The sequence below is a fragment of the Hemicordylus capensis genome, chromosome 2 (genome assembly GCF_027244095.1).
Source record: "Hemicordylus capensis ecotype Gifberg chromosome 2, rHemCap1.1.pri, whole genome shotgun sequence".
Taxonomy (NCBI): domain Eukaryota; kingdom Metazoa; phylum Chordata; class Lepidosauria; order Squamata; family Cordylidae; genus Hemicordylus; species Hemicordylus capensis.
This window is the reverse complement of record NC_069658.1, coordinates 64,474,060-64,480,950: the sequence shown is the minus strand read 5'-3', so window position 1 is coordinate 64,480,950 and position 6,891 is coordinate 64,474,060. Positions and strand designations below refer to the sequence as shown.

Sequence of the window (6,891 nt, the reverse complement as noted above, 5' to 3'; positions counted from 1 at the left end):
GAACAATGCAGGAGGGAAAGCTGGGAAACATCCAATGCAAAGGAGGGGGCGGATGAAGAGTTTAGAATGAATGGAGCATTGGTCACTTACCGTGCTGGCTTCTTCTGGTTGCTGCAGTCAAGGCTTCTCGTTGCGTTATCCCCTTCACGTGCTCCTGGGCAGGACTATGTAAAATATCTAATAGAAAGCCTTTTAGAGCCCGACGGGGATTATCCCGCCCAGTTATTATAGACCGAGTGAACATAAGGAAAGCTACATCCAAAGCAGATATAACAGAATGTACAGAATACAAACTAAGTTGAAAAAACAAGTAGCCAACATGAAAGCAGTGTAACTCACTTGTAACATGTCAAATCTCCCATGACCACGTTACCCATTGAAATAAGAAATTCTCCTGGAGTAGAGCAAGAATATATCTAGGTCTAGGTCTAGGTCTAGATCTAGATCTAGATCTAAATTTACTAATCGGGTGGACCGAGAAGCCTTGACTGCAGCAACCAGAAGAAGCCTTCACAGTAAGTGACCATTGCTCCGTTCTCGGTTGCTGCAATCAAGGCATCTCGTTGTGACATACAGTACATAATGCAGTACGTCTCTGGGAGGGAACCCACATTTTGCTCTACTCCTGCGGAAGCACTCCCTGTAGAACCCGCCTCCCAAAGGCCGCCTGAGCGGAGGCATATAGGTCCAATTTGTAATGTTTGATAAATGTGGATGGGTTCTTCCAAACCGCCACCTTACCGATCTCCTGAACAGGGGCATTGGTTGCGAAGGCCGCTGAAGTTGCAGTAGACCTGGTAGAATGAGCTACTATTTTTCTGAGGTGGACAAACATGTTGAACCTCATATGCAACAGAAATGCAGGCTCTGATCCATCTCACAATTGATCTTGAAGACACTGCCTCTCCCATAGAGGCTGGTAAATAGGACACAAAGAGTGCGTCTGTCTTTCGAAAACTGGCATACCGTGCGATATATTTCTTTAAGCAGCAACGGACATCCATCTTATGCCACAACTTCTCTTGAGGATGTGTCGGATGTGGGCAAAACGATGGCAAATATATATCTTGGGATACATGGAAGTCAGATAACACCTTTGGATGGCTGAACAGGTCTGGTATCAGGTGTACGGAATCCTTACGGAAGATTATACAATACGGAAGATTATACAATAGGATTTATGAATTGACAGTGCCCTCAATTCCAATACTCACCTTGCCGAAGTCACGGCCACCAGGAAGGCTAGTTTAAGGGACAGCAGTCTCAATGGTATTGACCTAATGGGTTCAAATGGAGGATGCTGTAACGCCTTCGGAACTGTGTTCAAATTCCAAGTAGGAAATTGGTGTACCACTGGCGGCGATAACAGTCGCCCCTCTCAGGAAACGCTTCAGTAAAGGATGTCCTATCAAAGCCTTTGAGGATCCCCCTGTTATGAGAGATACAAGAGAGGCCGTCTGTCTCCTCAATGTGTTCGGTCTCAACCCTTTATCTAGGCCTTCTTGTAAAAACTGTAGGAGGTGATTATGGTTGGCCTGACCCTTAGCTATATGGTAATGACAAGACCATCCAAGAAACGCCCTCCATGTGTATTGATACACTTGATTAGTTGATGGATGATGTGAGGCAAGGATGGTGGATGCCACTTTTTCTGACACACCCTGTCTGTTCAGCAGCCACCGCTCAGTCTCCATGCAGCTAGCTGAAACCAGGCTGGATTCGGGTGTAGCACTGGTCCTTGTAGTAACAGGTCCAGTGTGACCGGCAAATGCCATGGAATGTCTATGCTGAGGGATATCAGTTTGGCGAATCACAGTCATCTTGGCCAATAAGGGGCTACCAGAATGACTTCTGCTTCTTGTTCCCTTATGCACCTTAATACACGAGTCAGCAACAGAATCGGAGGGAAAGTGTACAATATGCCTCGTGGCCACTGGCTGGACAGTGCATCCGTCCCCACCGCCATCTGACAATGGAACCTGGTGATGAAGTGTGGTAGCTCCGCATTGAGAGTTGTCGCAAATAGATCCAGGACAGGGCGTTCCCACCTGTGTGCCAGTTGTTCAAATACATAAAGATTCAGTGCCCATTCTCCTGGAAGGAGGTCCTCTCTGCTGAGCCAGTCGGCAATAGAGTTCAGGTCTCCCTGTATGTGGTGGGCTTCAATTGATTTTAGGTGACATTCTGCCCAAGACATCAGAAGCACTGACTCCTGATATGGGGATCTTGACCTCGTGCCCCCTTGTCTGTTTACATGTGCTTTGGCCGTGGTATTGTCCATTTTTATTAAGACATCCCGGCCCGTCACGTGAGCAAGAAGGTTGAGTAAGGACAGTCTGATGGCCCTTAACTCCAGCCAGTTTATTGAGTGCGCTTGTTCCTCTGGAGTCCACTTTCCTTGAACCGAGTACTGATGACAGTGGGCTCCCCAACCTCTGTTGCTGGTGTCTATCATCACAATAGTCCTTGGGAACTCTAGAAATCTCTTCCCCAGAGATAGACTGTTGGGGGAGCCCCACCAGCGAAGAGACATCCGAACGTTGGAGGGCATGTGCACCATTATGTTCCGCTTCCTTGAAATGAAATGACTGGAACGGCAAAAGGAACCACTGTAGCTCCCTGAGGTGGGACCTCACCCAAAGTACTGCCTCCAAGGTGGATACCATTAATCCCAGAAGCCTTGCTAAGGCTAGCACTGGTGTCTCCCATGCATGGAATGCCATCTTTGCTTCTGAGACCAGGGTATGAATTCTGTCCTCAGGCAGAAAAAGTCGATCCAGCATGGTATCTATAATGACACCTAGATATAAGAGCCTGTGAGAAGGCATTAGGTGGCTTTTCTTCTCGTATATTAAGAACCCATGTTGTTTCAGGGTAGATAGGGTCACTGCCAGGTCGGATGTCACTGCCTCTGTGGACCCTGATTTCACGAGCAAATCGTCCAAGAAGGCAAAGACGTGAATGCCCTGCAGTCACAGGTGTGCCATCATGGGTGCCAGGACCTTGGTAAAGACCCTGGGGGCCGAGAACAGGCCGAATGGAAGGGCCTTGTATTGGTAGTCTACCCCCACGTACTTGAAGCGTAGAAAGCGTCTGCTTTTTGGATGAATTGGAATATGGAGATAAGCTTCTTTTAAGTTGATAGAAGAGAGCAGGTCTCTGTGTTGAAGAACCTCTGTGATGGAACGCAGAGATTCCATGTGGATTTTTTGTGCATGTATGGTCTTGTTCAGACGTTTCAAGTCCAGTACTGCTCTTTTTGACCCATCTCTCTTGGGAACGGTGAACAGAATAGAATAAACACCCCTCCCTGCTCGAGTTGAGGGAACCTTTTCCACCACCCCTATTGCCAGAAGATGATGAATGGCTGAGTTTATGTCTGCATGTTTGGGCGCAGGGATTTCTGTGTCAGAACTGCTGCTTGCCTTGCTGCTTGCCCTGGTTGAACAATTGTCGGTTTCCAAAATTCTTGGGAGGGAAACACTGGTGAGACCATGCTCCCCTTTGTGCTCTGAAATAATCCCCTTTATGAGTCTGAGCTGGCTCAGTGTTCAGTTTGGACTGTAGCCCAATGGTAGTGAGAATCTTAGTCATAATTGGGTTAAAGTCCTCTGGGGCAAAGAGGCACTGTGATATCTGAGCATGTTCTAAATCAGTGATTCTCGAACTTGGGTCCTCAGGTGTTATTGGACTTCAACTCCCATAATCCCCAACCAAAGGCCACTGAGGCTGGGGATTATGGGAGTTGAAGTCCAATAACACCTGAGGACCCAAGTTTGAGAATCCCTGTTCTAAATCCTCCACTCCCCTTCCTCCTTATCAGGGCCCAGGTCCTGATCCGGATCCTGGCCACCTCCACCCAGGCCCACCGGACCATTGGTGATATCCTCATCCCATATGGGCACCAGCTTTGGTTTTGTATCATTTGCCCTGGGCCAAACCTCCTTGGAGGTAGGGTCCCCAGACTCTTCCCCTGAAAGATCTGAGGAGTGTACTGACACTGGTTTTTTGGGCGGCTTCTTTACCCCCTTTAGGTGCTTTTTCTTGCATTTAACCTTCTTAGCCGTAGGTACAGGGGAACTGGAGTCAGAAGAAACTTCAGAGGAGGAGGAGGGGCGCCTACGTCTTTTAGATTTTTTAGGCTTCCTTGTGGGCTTTAATTTAAATGCTGTGTCAATAATGGCATTTTTAAGCCAAGCCTGCCACTCTGGCGGCACAGTTCTAGGCATAGCCTGGGAAATAGGTTGGGAAGGATGCTTTAGACTAGCCCCTCCAGACCCCCCTTCCCCATGGTCAGAGCTCACCACACCAGGAATAAGCTGTTCTCTATTGCTCTGCACTGCATCCGATATTTTGGCAGGCTTTTCTGATGTGTTTTCCATGGGGACGCCATCTTGACTCCCTTCTGCCCCACTCGTCTTAGCCACCATTAACCGCTCCCCCGGCGATAGCCCTGATCCCGGCTTGCGTGGGAGGCGGTTTTGTTAGGTGTCTGACCACCCCCACCTTCAGCCTGGCGTTTAGCAGATCAAACACAGCTTGTTCCTTTTCCGGCCACATTGTCGTTGAGGAAAGCGCTGCAGCAGTGCTGTGAGTAAAGCGCCTCAGCGGTGGGCTTCCTCCATGCTCCCCTTCTGTTGTTGCCCTGTTCTCACCGCTGGAAAGTGGGAATAAGAAGGGACCCTCTTGCTCTGCCTGCTCAGATGGTATAGCTGCCGCTGAGAAAGGAACAGGGAGGCGGGAGACTTTTGTAAGCAACGGCTTGGTCTTTGCCGCTGACGGGCTGCTGAGGAGTGGGAAAGGAGACCCAGGTGCCCTTGTGCCCTTCGAGAACTCCGGTTTTGCTCGTCCCACCAGGACAAAAACGTTTACCACCCTTCTTGCATGCTCCATACACAGAAGGACGAACAGGTGGGGAGGGGGAGGGAGAGCCACACACAGAACGGCAACGAAAGTTATAATAATTTTTTTTTTAAGAGACGACAAGGATGGAATAGAGTAAGGGAAATATGCGAAAAGAAACAGGAAAGGTAAAGAAGAAGATATAATAGAATCTGACCACAACGAGAGATGAAAGAACCTGCCAGGAGCAACGCAGGACTATAAGAACTGGGCGGGGTGATCCCCATCGGGCTCTAAAAGGCTATATATTAGATAGTTTACATAGTCCTGCCCAGGAGCACATGACGGGGATAACCCAACGAGATGCCTTGATTGCAGCAACCAAGAAGGGTCTTGTTTCTCATTTCCCCAGAGACTTACCAGCTTCTGCTTTTGCTGGGGAATTCATAGGGGAGGGTTGAAGAGTCTGAGGCCCAGTTGCAGCAGTAGAGCAGCTACAGCCCCTGCAGGCAATGGTCATTCTACCTGAGGGTATCTTATTCTCACCTGGCACTTGGAACTCTGCAAGAGAAAAGAGAGAAAGCTGGGCAGCACCTGCTGCTTTGGGGGGATAAGGAGGCCAATTTAGTGACCCAGCTTGTTTCTCCATTTCCTAGAGTGGAATGGAGAAACAATTTCAATTATCAACTTTACCCTGGGGCAGGGGCTTCCTGAGGCAAAGGGCTGAAATGCTTTAGAAGCATGTGCCAGAGCATGGACAGCTCCTGAAGGCATCTTTCCTCCACCTGCCCTTAGGAACTCTGCAAGGTAAAAGAGAGAATGTAGGGAAACATTCCGGTGCTGCAGCAGGATAAAGAGACAAAAGTAGAGTGGCCTAACTTGTTCCCCCATTCCTCAGAAACTTACCGTTTGCCTCTGGCGGGGATTCCCTAAGGGCAAGGGTTGAAAAGTCTCAGGTTTACCCACCATCACTGGAGTTACTTCAGCCTCCTCAGTCTGTGTCCATTCTGCTTCAAGGTTTCTTTCTCCCATCTGGACTTGGGAACTCTGCAAAAGAGAAAAAAGAAACTGGTCAACTCACGGTGCTATGGTGGGATAAAGATATAAACGTAGAGTGCCCTGACTTATTCCTCCATTCCCCAGCGACTTACCAACTTCTGTCTTGGGAGGGGGTTTCCTGAAGAAGGGGGCTGAAATGCTTGAGGCCAAGCAGTAAATGTTGGAGCAGTGACAGCTCTTGCAATCTGTAGTTATTTCCCTTCAAGTCATCTTTCTTCCATCTGGCAATTAGAACCCTAAAGAAGGAAAATGAGAAAGCTGAGAATATTGGGTGCTGTGGGGGATTTTAAGTGTAGAAGGACTTGTTTCTTCATTCTGTGAAGACTTACCAACGTCTGCTTTGGTTGGGGGCTTCTTGAAGGAGGAGACTGAAAAGGCTGAGGCCAATCTGCAGGCCCTAGAGCAGCTGCAGCCCCTGCAGGCTGTGGCCATTCTCCCTGAGGGTGTCTTCCTTTCATCTGACCCTTGGAACTCTGTAGGAGAAAAGAAAGAAAGCTGGGCAATATCTGGAGCTGAGAGGGAATAAAAAGACAAATGTAGAGTGGCCCTATTTATTCCTCCATTCTCCAGAGACTTACCAGTGGCTTCCTGAGGCCAAAGCTTTATTTATTTATTTAACATATTTATATACTGTCAAAAACATGAGCCTATGGGCGGTTTACTATAAAACAACACAAATTAAAACAAAATTAAAATGTTAAAACATTAAAATAATTTAAGATTTTAAACAAAGTTAAAATCTATAAATCAAATTAAAGGTCTAATCAAAAAACTGTTGAAAAGTCTGAGACTGAGCCGCAGAACCTAAGTACAGCCTCTGCAGTCCATGATCATTCTGCATCCAGGTGTCTTTCTTCCATCTGGCCTTCGGAACTCTACAAGAGAAAAGAGAGAAAGCTGGTCAACATTTGGTGCAACAGGAGGATGAAAAGAGAAGACACAGAGTGACCTGACTTGTTCCTGCATTCCCCAGAGACTTACCAACTTCTG

At 47.9% G+C, this 6,891-nt stretch overlaps 1 long non-coding RNA gene across 1 annotated transcript; it reads right to left on the bottom strand.

The window, feature by feature from the left end:
• Window positions 1-5,834: 5,834 nt before the first annotated feature.
• LOC128347299 (uncharacterized) lies at window positions 5,835-6,679 on the bottom strand. The gene is made up of 3 exons (XR_008317488.1): window positions 6,231-6,679; window positions 5,994-6,137; window positions 5,835-5,889 (listed from the first exon to the last, which is right to left on the bottom strand). It is a non-coding gene; the product is annotated as an uncharacterized LOC128347299 (long non-coding RNA).
• Window positions 6,680-6,891: the final 212 nt, after the last annotated feature.